At 38.4% G+C, this 9,425-nt stretch overlaps 1 protein-coding gene across 1 annotated transcript in view; it reads left to right on the forward strand.

The window, feature by feature from the left end:
• The first annotated feature begins 8,132 nt into the window (after window positions 1–8,132).
• Window positions 8,133–9,425, forward strand: part of mterf2 (mitochondrial transcription termination factor 2) — a 3,651-nt gene continuing 2,358 nt past the window's right edge. Inside the window, exon 1 of the mRNA XM_008411623.1 lies at window positions 8,133–8,214. The gene's annotated coding sequence lies outside the window, so the exon portion shown is untranslated. The remainder of the gene's footprint in view (window positions 8,215–9,425) is intronic.

A 9,425-nucleotide genomic window follows, 5' to 3' on the forward strand; every position in this document is an offset into this window, starting at 1 on the left:
CAATTAAAAACTAAGCTAAATTTAATCCAAATTCAAATCAAATTTAAGATTTAAAACTGAACCAGGTTTGCAGTTTAATTTGCAGTTTCTGGTTTGGCCGGGGCAAATTTACCGTCCATCCCCAGGTCAACACATATACACGCGCACACTGACATCTAAGATTTATGTAGAGTGGCAAATTAAGTTTATGAACACGTTTTTGGACTTTCAAAGAAAACCACAGCAAAAGGGAAACCCTGGAGTTTGTTGTTTTGAATCAGTCAAATGTTTGTCTGCAGACAGGAAAAACACGTGAGGTAATTATATTTTTATCAGTGCTGGCGCCAGTTATTCTTTACATTGCAACAAACAAGCAACATTCTCAACTGTGACAATCCTGGATGTTTCACAAAACAATTTATTTTTAAGAAACAGAAGTGATTGTGTCTTTTCAGCAGCTGTTAGCGTTCTGCTAAACCATATCTGCTTAGACTTGGAGAGTTTTGAAGATCCACCTCTTCTTATTTTGCATTGAGTCTTGCAGTGGTTGAAACCTGAACATAATCTTCTTGGCTGGTTTTTCATTGTTGGTTATTATTCTCCTAGTAGGTGTTGCCCCTGGAATTCTTTCAGAATCTAATTACAATCTGTCATTTTTTTCTTTTCCCTGAAACAAGCCAACCAATGCCTTGACTTTTAAGCAGGTCAAACTGGTTTTTACACATCCCTGAGTCTCACTTAGCACGCGATGTATGGGAAGACACCACGCAGTACAGTTAAAAGCTCAAAATGAAAGAGAAATAATTACTGCTTTGTCTTTTTTTAAAAAGTTTTCTGAAATATTTTCAAGAACAAGTTACATTTTTAAAGAAGAAATCACATTTTACGCTGATATTCCATATGAAGTCCTAAGTCACTATTAAGACAACTAATAAAAAGAGTGTTAACAGAAACTGAAAGCTTACACTTACACTTAAGTGAGCTTATTTACATACAACAAATGTAATCTAAAGACTTTCACATGAGAAATATTTTTAAAACAATAAAAGTTCATAGACAGGATGGTCAAATAAAACATCTATACACAAACCTAAAAAGTATCAAACTTTATCCTCAGCACTGTTTTTTAAGCTCTCTGTACATTCAGAATCCACTGCAGTTGCTTCAGTTCTGTTTTTGTTTTTTGCAAAAAGAGATGGTCTCTTTTTCAACATCACTATGCCTAAAACTGCAACAGCTAGAACCACCAGCAGTCCTCCGACCACTGCAAATGCAGTAAGGTTAGATCTAGGGGCATTAGTAGGGACATTAGTAGGGGCAGTTGTAAGGATTAAACTACGGCCAGATCTAAAGCCTGGTATAAACTCCTGTTTAAAGAGGCACCTCTCTGGGTCAGTGTGTTCATCTTCGTTGTAGAAATCTTCATTCGTGCCTTCCTCAAAATCGTTTTCTACAGAACTGACATTGCCTGGATCCTGGAGTTCTTTCAAAACAACACATCTGTACATCCGTTCATCCTCTCTGTTCAGGTTAGAGATGGTCAGCAATCCAGAATTAGACAGTTCCACTCTACCTTCCAGGTCTTCTGGGATGAAAACAAGCTCATCATTTGTGTCACCAATGATTTCATAGATGCCTGTTGGTACATGGCGGAACCACAGGACTCTTTTAAGCTCATCCAGGCCAGAAGTACATTCCAGTGAGATACTTGATCCTTTAAAGTCAACTTCTTTCAGTAATCCACTTTTGGGGCACAGAAACAAAGAGTACTCAATCTCAAATGTTTTAGCGACGCATGTGTAAGTCCCTCTGTGTTCATCAGAAATAAGAGGGATTGTTAAGGAGAAGCTGCTCGGTCCTTCACCAGCTGATATGTACATCTCATTGTTCCTTGGGTTGCTGCTGTTAAGTTCTCCCTGTGGAGTCTCCCACCGCAGTTTTTCACCATCACCACTACAATTCAGAACTACTCTTTCCCCTTTGGAGACATACATCTCTTTGCTGTCACTGTAGTCTGGAAGGTATAGGTTTTGGAAACCCAGGCAAATCTCACCTTTGAACACAGTGCAGTGAAACTGTGGAGAATTCTCAAGTACAATTTCATTTACCATGAGCGCAGCACCGTTTTCTCGGGCCTCCACAGAATCCTGCAGTTCTGTCATCACCGGCTCCAGTGACACGCTGCTGTCCAGCAGGAGTATGGGCTTGTAGTCAGGCTGTTGCTCCAGATACCAGCGCACAAAAGTTCCCGCCTGACCAACAGAAGAGCTTTGGCAGCGAATCTCCGCTCCACCCTCACTATTCACTTTGATCTCTTCAGCTGAAATCTCTTCTTTGCACACGAAGAGCTGCTCCGTATCATTTTTGACCATTGTATGATTCTGCCAGCATTCTCTCCTGTAGATCCGGGAGTCCAGGTATGTGAGTTTATCTATCTGAATCCCAAGCAGATTGACATCTTCACTCATCTGAATTCGACCCTCTAGGTCCATGGGAGGTGTGTAGGACAGATCCTGGTTCGAGAAGTTACCCAGTAGTTGTTCTCCGCCTGGAGCAGATCTGTAAGTAAGAAGATAATCCGCTCCAAAGCAATAACCCATCACAACATTGCCGCCCTCCTCCCTAAACACAACCTCTGGCCCCTGACTGTAGACCCGACTGAGGAAGAGGAGGAGGACGCAAAGCAGAAGGTCTGTGATCTTTGTGCAGGTCATGTTGGCTGTCTTTCCTCTTCCACACCACAACTGGGCTGAGCTTGTACAGTCTCTGTTTTATGTATCCACCTTAGTATTTCACTTGTTCCGCCTCCTATTCATTGTGTTGTCTTCCTCTTTCTAAAGCAAACCCAGTGACATCCTCCCACACAAACAAATATCAGAGGAGGGCAACAGTAGCAGGTGAAACAAAAATAATGAAGATATTTTATCGTGACAAACTCTTGTTAGATCAGTCAGTAAGGTCTCACCTGGTTGTCGTTTGACTAAGATGATTGCTGTTTTGACAGGTTTTCACTCAACACCAGACCTACGGAGTCATCAGACGGGCTGTAGGAGTGGCTAAAGGCTTTCTGGAAAGACAGTTCCGTGCAAGCAAGCTTACTGGCACATTTGCAAATGCATGCAATGTTTTTTTTCTGTTATTATTACTAAAATTCATTATAGGTTCATTGAGTCAACAGAACAATCTGAACTGAATCTAGATGATAAAAATCACATACAGGTTCAGTTTCCAGGAAGCTGTGAGTGTCTTATTTCAACTGCCAGCTCGCAACCTTTTACCTAAGGTGAGTTTCAAGTTTGATAAAGATTAGGAAACATGATACGCAAGAAGATGAATGAAAAATCTTTTTATTAGAATGCCAGTAAGAGCAGACACAGCTGCTCAGAAGTCCTCTTAGCTTTGGCCTTATTAGCACAGCTTTTTTCTATAAGGGGCATGTTTCTGTACTTTCACTACACTGTGCCTTTAAATCGTTTTTTCAGGTGGAGGAAGGTTTTTATTTGGTTTCTTCAGTATCAAAGTCCACTTTGGCAAGATAATAAAATTGCACTTTGCCCGTCAAGCATTTATTGATGTGATCTTGATAATAAAGTGTCAGGAAAAAACCTTACAAGTGGTATTCTCTAAAAATTAATCTAAGGTCTCCGTATTGAAATAAGTCAAAACACAAAGTAAAACTTAGACTAAAATCTTCTATTTTAAGTTGTGAATAATGAAAAATCATTTCAGATTTTGTTTCTTCTTTATACAGGCCCATAAAAGTTGAGAAGACAACTTTTATGGGCCTGCATGACATGCACAGTAAATTACATTGGTAACATCCAAAAGCTTCTTAATCTCCATCTTTGTTTATGTATATCGGAAGTAGATTATTTTCTTTTCAAGGAAGGATATGAGTCATTATGCGTATAATTAAGGTTGGGTTTCTTTGTATGATGCTAGTTCACAACAAGTCATTGCAAAGCACTTAACAGGACAAAGCTGCTCAAATGACTTTATGTAATGGCTATTGAGCGTAAACTTTGAACCAAGAATGTTAGCAACGCCGACGATGAAAAACTCTGAACATGCAAAATGCAGGAATCATCTACATAAATGTTTGAAAATAGAAATGAAATCACACCTAGCTAAATTATGTTGCAGTTCCGGGTGCTGCGGTGGCTCGGGTGTAAAGTACAACGTTTATGTGGAGGCCTTGGTTCTTGATGCAGCGTCACAGGTTCTGACTTGAACTGACATGACCTTTGTCTCATGGCTTCCTCCTTTCTCCTTACCCTCTTTCCTGTCTGACTACTCTCAAATAAAGGCCACTAGAGCCAATAAAACCTTTTACAAAAAAGTCATGTTGCAGTGCCATTGGGAAATGCTACTTGTTCTGTTAAGTGACCAAGTTTACTATCATTAGCTCAGATAAATAATAGTTCTCTGTGAAGAAAAATCAAGCGCTGGCTTGTCTTTCAGCTTTATTGGCCATACCTGCCAAATAGAGATATGAATGTTGCAAATATATAGCTGTCAGGGTGTCGTGGATGCTGCCAGAAGATTCTGGCAGTATCAAGAGGAAAACACTGAAGCTGCACTTAGAGGTTATTTCTTGTGGCGTGGGAGATACGTATGCAGCTCTCTCTTTTTACTATTGAAACGGATCAAGTCGACACAAATCCTTTGCCGGTGCTGTTTGGCGCCATAGGAGTGCATTGTGTAGCTCTTCGACTCTATTAACGTCCATTCTTTTGGGGTCCTCTTTAAAATGTTGTAATAAAGGAAGGGGGCGTAAAGCATGCAGTAGCTGTACTTTGACTCTGATTTTAGTGATGTTCTCCACATCTTCGCCTCAGCAAGTTCATCCTTACTAAACAATATCTCCTGACTAGATAGGTGATTTTCTATCCATAGACTATAAACATCGGATAGATTGCTTTTCCTTGTTTGGGTTTGACATCAAAACAGCTGCTCCCCTCCTGGGCTGTTCATGGGCCAATCAGATGACTTCAGAGTTCCTTCAGGGCAGCAGTGTGTGAAAAGAGTCCTCATTTATCACACTGACATCGGCAACAGTGTCAATTTTAAATTCAACCTGAGTTTCATCAGCCTTCAGCTACAGTTCATGATTCCCTTTTCTCATTTTTATGACACTCAAGACGTACAAGATATGAGGTTGGTTCATCTTTTGCCTCTGTAACCTAGTTTATTAATTATCTGTGTCGACACACTCTGGCCCACTGCCCCTTTTATGACGGCTGCGACACAAAGCTTTCTTTGCAGCGCAGATAACATATCATGCGGTACTTTTAACATTTCCCACATTTATCTTATTTCCCCCCTTGCTTATGTCCGTGTAGTTTTCTTCGTTGTGATTTCGAATGCATGCGCCTCTTTTTTTTTTTTTTCTTTTCCTAAACAGATCCCTACTCCTAAAGTTAATGAATTCATGTGGTTGTTCTGCGTGGTGTTTTCTGTGTTTAACATAATGTATGTTTTCCCCACTGATAACTAAGTAACCATACAACACTTTTTTGCATGGACATGGAACTTCACACCTTGTGACAAATGTGGTTATTTATTTAACTGTTTATTCAGCACTTATCCTGGAATGCCATGTTAATATGTAATGCATTTTCATAATCACTTAACAAATCGTAGTAATGTTATTGCAGATCAGTTAATTTTTAACTGAATGCTGAGATGTAAGAGTACAATAAACTAGAATTTTCAAACAGAGGGCATCAAAACGCAACATTTTAATTCTCACATTTATTATCCTTTGCCCTGATATTGTTGTCAGTGGTGGGATGGACTTACAGGCAAAGTGTAGCAGTGAAAGATGATTCATTCAGTATCAGACTTGCATCCACTGAATATCTGCTCGTAATTCACACAGAAAGGAGATAACATCACAAAAAGCTTTTGTGTTCTGTGTACAAAATATTCTTACGCTACAGAGAATGGAGTTGCTGGTGTCTTGTTCTTTTTCTGGTTTACTGTTAGTTTTATGCCAGATGTAACAGGATGCAACAAGATACACTTTTGTCTTGGTTGTTTAAAGAATATTTTCCCAAAAGTCTTTCTATCTCTCTCTGTGTTTTGCTTGGGTCCTAAAACCTTAAAGGTTGCTTTGTTACCCTTTTGAGACTGGAAGGTATTGACTTTTTTTCTCAATGCTTTTAAATTTCTTCAGATCACAGCATAGTAAAATGCTTTTTAACACCTATTGGCCGACTTTATACTGTCAGACACGTTCTATTTAAATGTCTTTGCTCTACAGCTCTAGCTATAACCAACCCTAATGTGGCAAAGGGAAATGGAATTACACAATTAAACTAAATCAATTATTTCTCAATTTAACAAAGGGGGCGATTCATTTGTCACACAAAGCCAGACTGCTTCGGATGGTGTTTTTCAACCTACAATTAAAATCATCCCTCAAAAGCTAAATTTGGGGTTTATAATAGAAGCTGTAAATCTGGCAAATAGCCCCCTGACATGACTGTATTCGCTGTATAATATATTCTGTATTCACAACACAGTCACTATTAAGCTTGATCTTTCATTTTTTTCTTTTCACAAAAAGAAAGCGAAAGAAATTTAAAGAATGAGAATGTCTCATAAAAATCAGCTCAACAATGTCTGAGTCAGAGAAAATTTGTTAGCTGGAAATCCCCGTACTTACCCAGACCTATGCTGGGTAGAAAAGATTAGTAAAATACCCTTACATCACTCGATAGTGGAAACTTTGTGGAGTGAGGAGGGGTGAGGAGGTATTCAGACTATGCGGACGGGAATCTCCTGTTTTATTCTGGTTCTTTATTAGTGCCAGTTCTGTAATGTGGGAACGCTCTCACAGACCTCACACAAAGTTAAACATGGGAGAAACCACAACACATCCACAAACAAAACAAAAGTCTCATTTGTCAGAGTATCTTGACAGGGACCTGTAGTCTCTTCTATATGAAATGATTATCTTTCTTTGTTCATTTTTGATTTGTCTATTTTGAATGCATGTTTAAGTTTTTAAATCCGCTATAAAACGTCTCTTTAACAGCTATTGAAACAATTAGCTGGTTGAGTGGAGATATGACAAAAGATGTGTTTCTTTGATTCCACTCTAAGGAATTTCCCATGAAAGTCCTGCAAACCACTGACAGTGCTGAAGCAAAACAATCACATTTATCTCTTTATGTGTGGACATCTGTCAGAAAAATGACAGAAATAAGTGCAATTCTAGCACCAACCTGTTTTCCCTTGGGGTAAATAATCAGTTTACTAGCACATAAACTATAATGGACCCAGATACTCACACAGCAGCAGCAGCAGGTCCTGTTTGGCAGAGGCAACAGCTTGCAGAGCTGATGATCAAGCATCATGATTAAGCACCAACTGTGAAAAACTCTCCATGTGTTCGGTCCAATTCAGTCTGGCGCTGATTACACTCATCAGGATCCCTCGTGCTTCAGGGTTTGGAGGCGCACCAACTGCTGTTTGAGATCCAAATTTTCCCCAAAATTATTTGATTACTGGACATATGGGGGGAAATAAATTAGCAAAGTTTTAAAAAGGTGAGACCTGCAAAGTATGAGATGGCATGAGGTGTGCAAAAAATAATGAGGAGTTTTTTTTTTTTTTGCTAGTTAGCAATTTTTAAAAATATTTAATGTCAAGAATAGAAAAAGCAAAAGTTGCAAGTTGTGTGGTAGCGCCTGTGCTAAGAAAGACGGAATGTGCACTCTTGAAATAAAAAAATACAATGTAATGCTTACTTTCTATTGTTTAAAGGGGATATTATGTAAAATCAACTTTTTAGAGTTTTATATCATGTTATGATGTTATTGAAAGCATCAAAAACATACCAGGAGTGTTGCTTTGAATTTTTAGTGTTTGAGAAATCCTTGAATCTCTAGTAGCAATCATTCGGGAGTGCCTAAACGCCACAGTAAATCTTCAAATCAAGTTTATTTGTCTAGCACATTTCAGCTATTCAATGACTACATTTGTCGTAGTTGGTAACCCCTGCTGCTTAAGGGAACATAATGCTTGACTAATCATCTAGCTATTAATCAGCTTGTTAAAACTATATACATGTTTTTTTCCTATTCCAAAAAAACTAAAATATTTAGAATGTTTTATATCGGTTGCAGTTTTTGCGATACCTTTTACGGCCACTATGTGTCACTGTTTTCAGCCACACCAGAACTGTGTTTCATAACGAAACGTCACATCCTCTGACAGCCGCTAAAGGTAATTCATTTAAGTTACAAATGTTCTCCTGTATTACCCTATATTTTTAAGGTATTTCAATACTTTAGTTAAATAAATGCGGTTCTTAACCTATAAAATCCAGCACATTTCTCAGTCAATGTACTTCCTGCAGTGTACCGGAGGTAATTTAGTGTCATCCAGCTGTTAGCTTCCAAGCTACAATCCCACTATATTCGTATTTATTGTGTGATAAATTAAAAACAACGTATCAGCTTTAAGGTTGTTTCGTGTCATCAGTCGTTATTGAGTCAGACCAGACATTCATGTTTGTTCATGCTTTCTCCTTTGACTCGATTTGGCATTAACCGAAGAAAACCCATTATATCTAATCACATCAGGGTGCACGTTTTATGAATTTAAGGTTGAGTTAACGTTGAGTGACATGAATCAGCTTAGTGTAAAATAAATAAGCCATGACTGGCTTTTTTTAAAAAATTTTTGATCACAAATTATTTATTTTTAGGAGATGTAATCACTGCATTCTTAAAGTGTTGGTTCAGGATGATAGGGGTGGTTGTTTAGCTTACAGTGAAAAATAATTGGGGCATAGCATATTTCTGTTAAAGGTTTGCAGAATGAAGATGAGGTAATGTACCAGAGAAATTGCAGAGATGGGTTGAGTCTTCTCTGGTTAAATGGAGCGTAAGAGTAAATGCTCCCCCTCCCCCACTTGATGCTCAGATCAGTAAGGTGACTGAAAGAAAGCTATTCCACAGTGAATTGAGCTTTCTGTCTCTTCTGTCCCATTGTCACTGCTGAGAAAGACTGATTCAGATCTCTGATCACATGTCTTGCCCAACAACACAAGGTGTGTGATGACGAGAAAACTGGAAAAAAAACAAAAACGCTATCACTCCTTTTAAGGAAAAGCTGCTTTAAAGCTACAGTTGAAAAGCTATTTATATAACTCCTGTGCAGGTGAATGACATGAAGAATAGAAAATGAAATAAGAAAGTGATAAAAAAAAAAAAAACAAACAGTGCCAAAAAGGTAAACGGTATGAACAATAAAGTCAGTGATAAGAGGCACAGAATAAACAATGACTGGTCATGCTCTCTGGAATTGAAAACCAACTTAAAAATATGAGTTTTTAACAGAGATATGAAGTCATTTAAAGCTCTAGCAAACCACAGAAAAATGGAGACTGTTCCAAAGCCTACAGGCTGCAGCTGAAAAACAGAGAAAAGAAA

Source organism: Poecilia reticulata, linkage group LG6 (assembly GCF_000633615.1).
Source record: "Poecilia reticulata strain Guanapo linkage group LG6, Guppy_female_1.0+MT, whole genome shotgun sequence".
In the NCBI taxonomy this organism is placed as follows: Eukaryota; Metazoa; Chordata; class Actinopteri; order Cyprinodontiformes; family Poeciliidae; genus Poecilia; species Poecilia reticulata.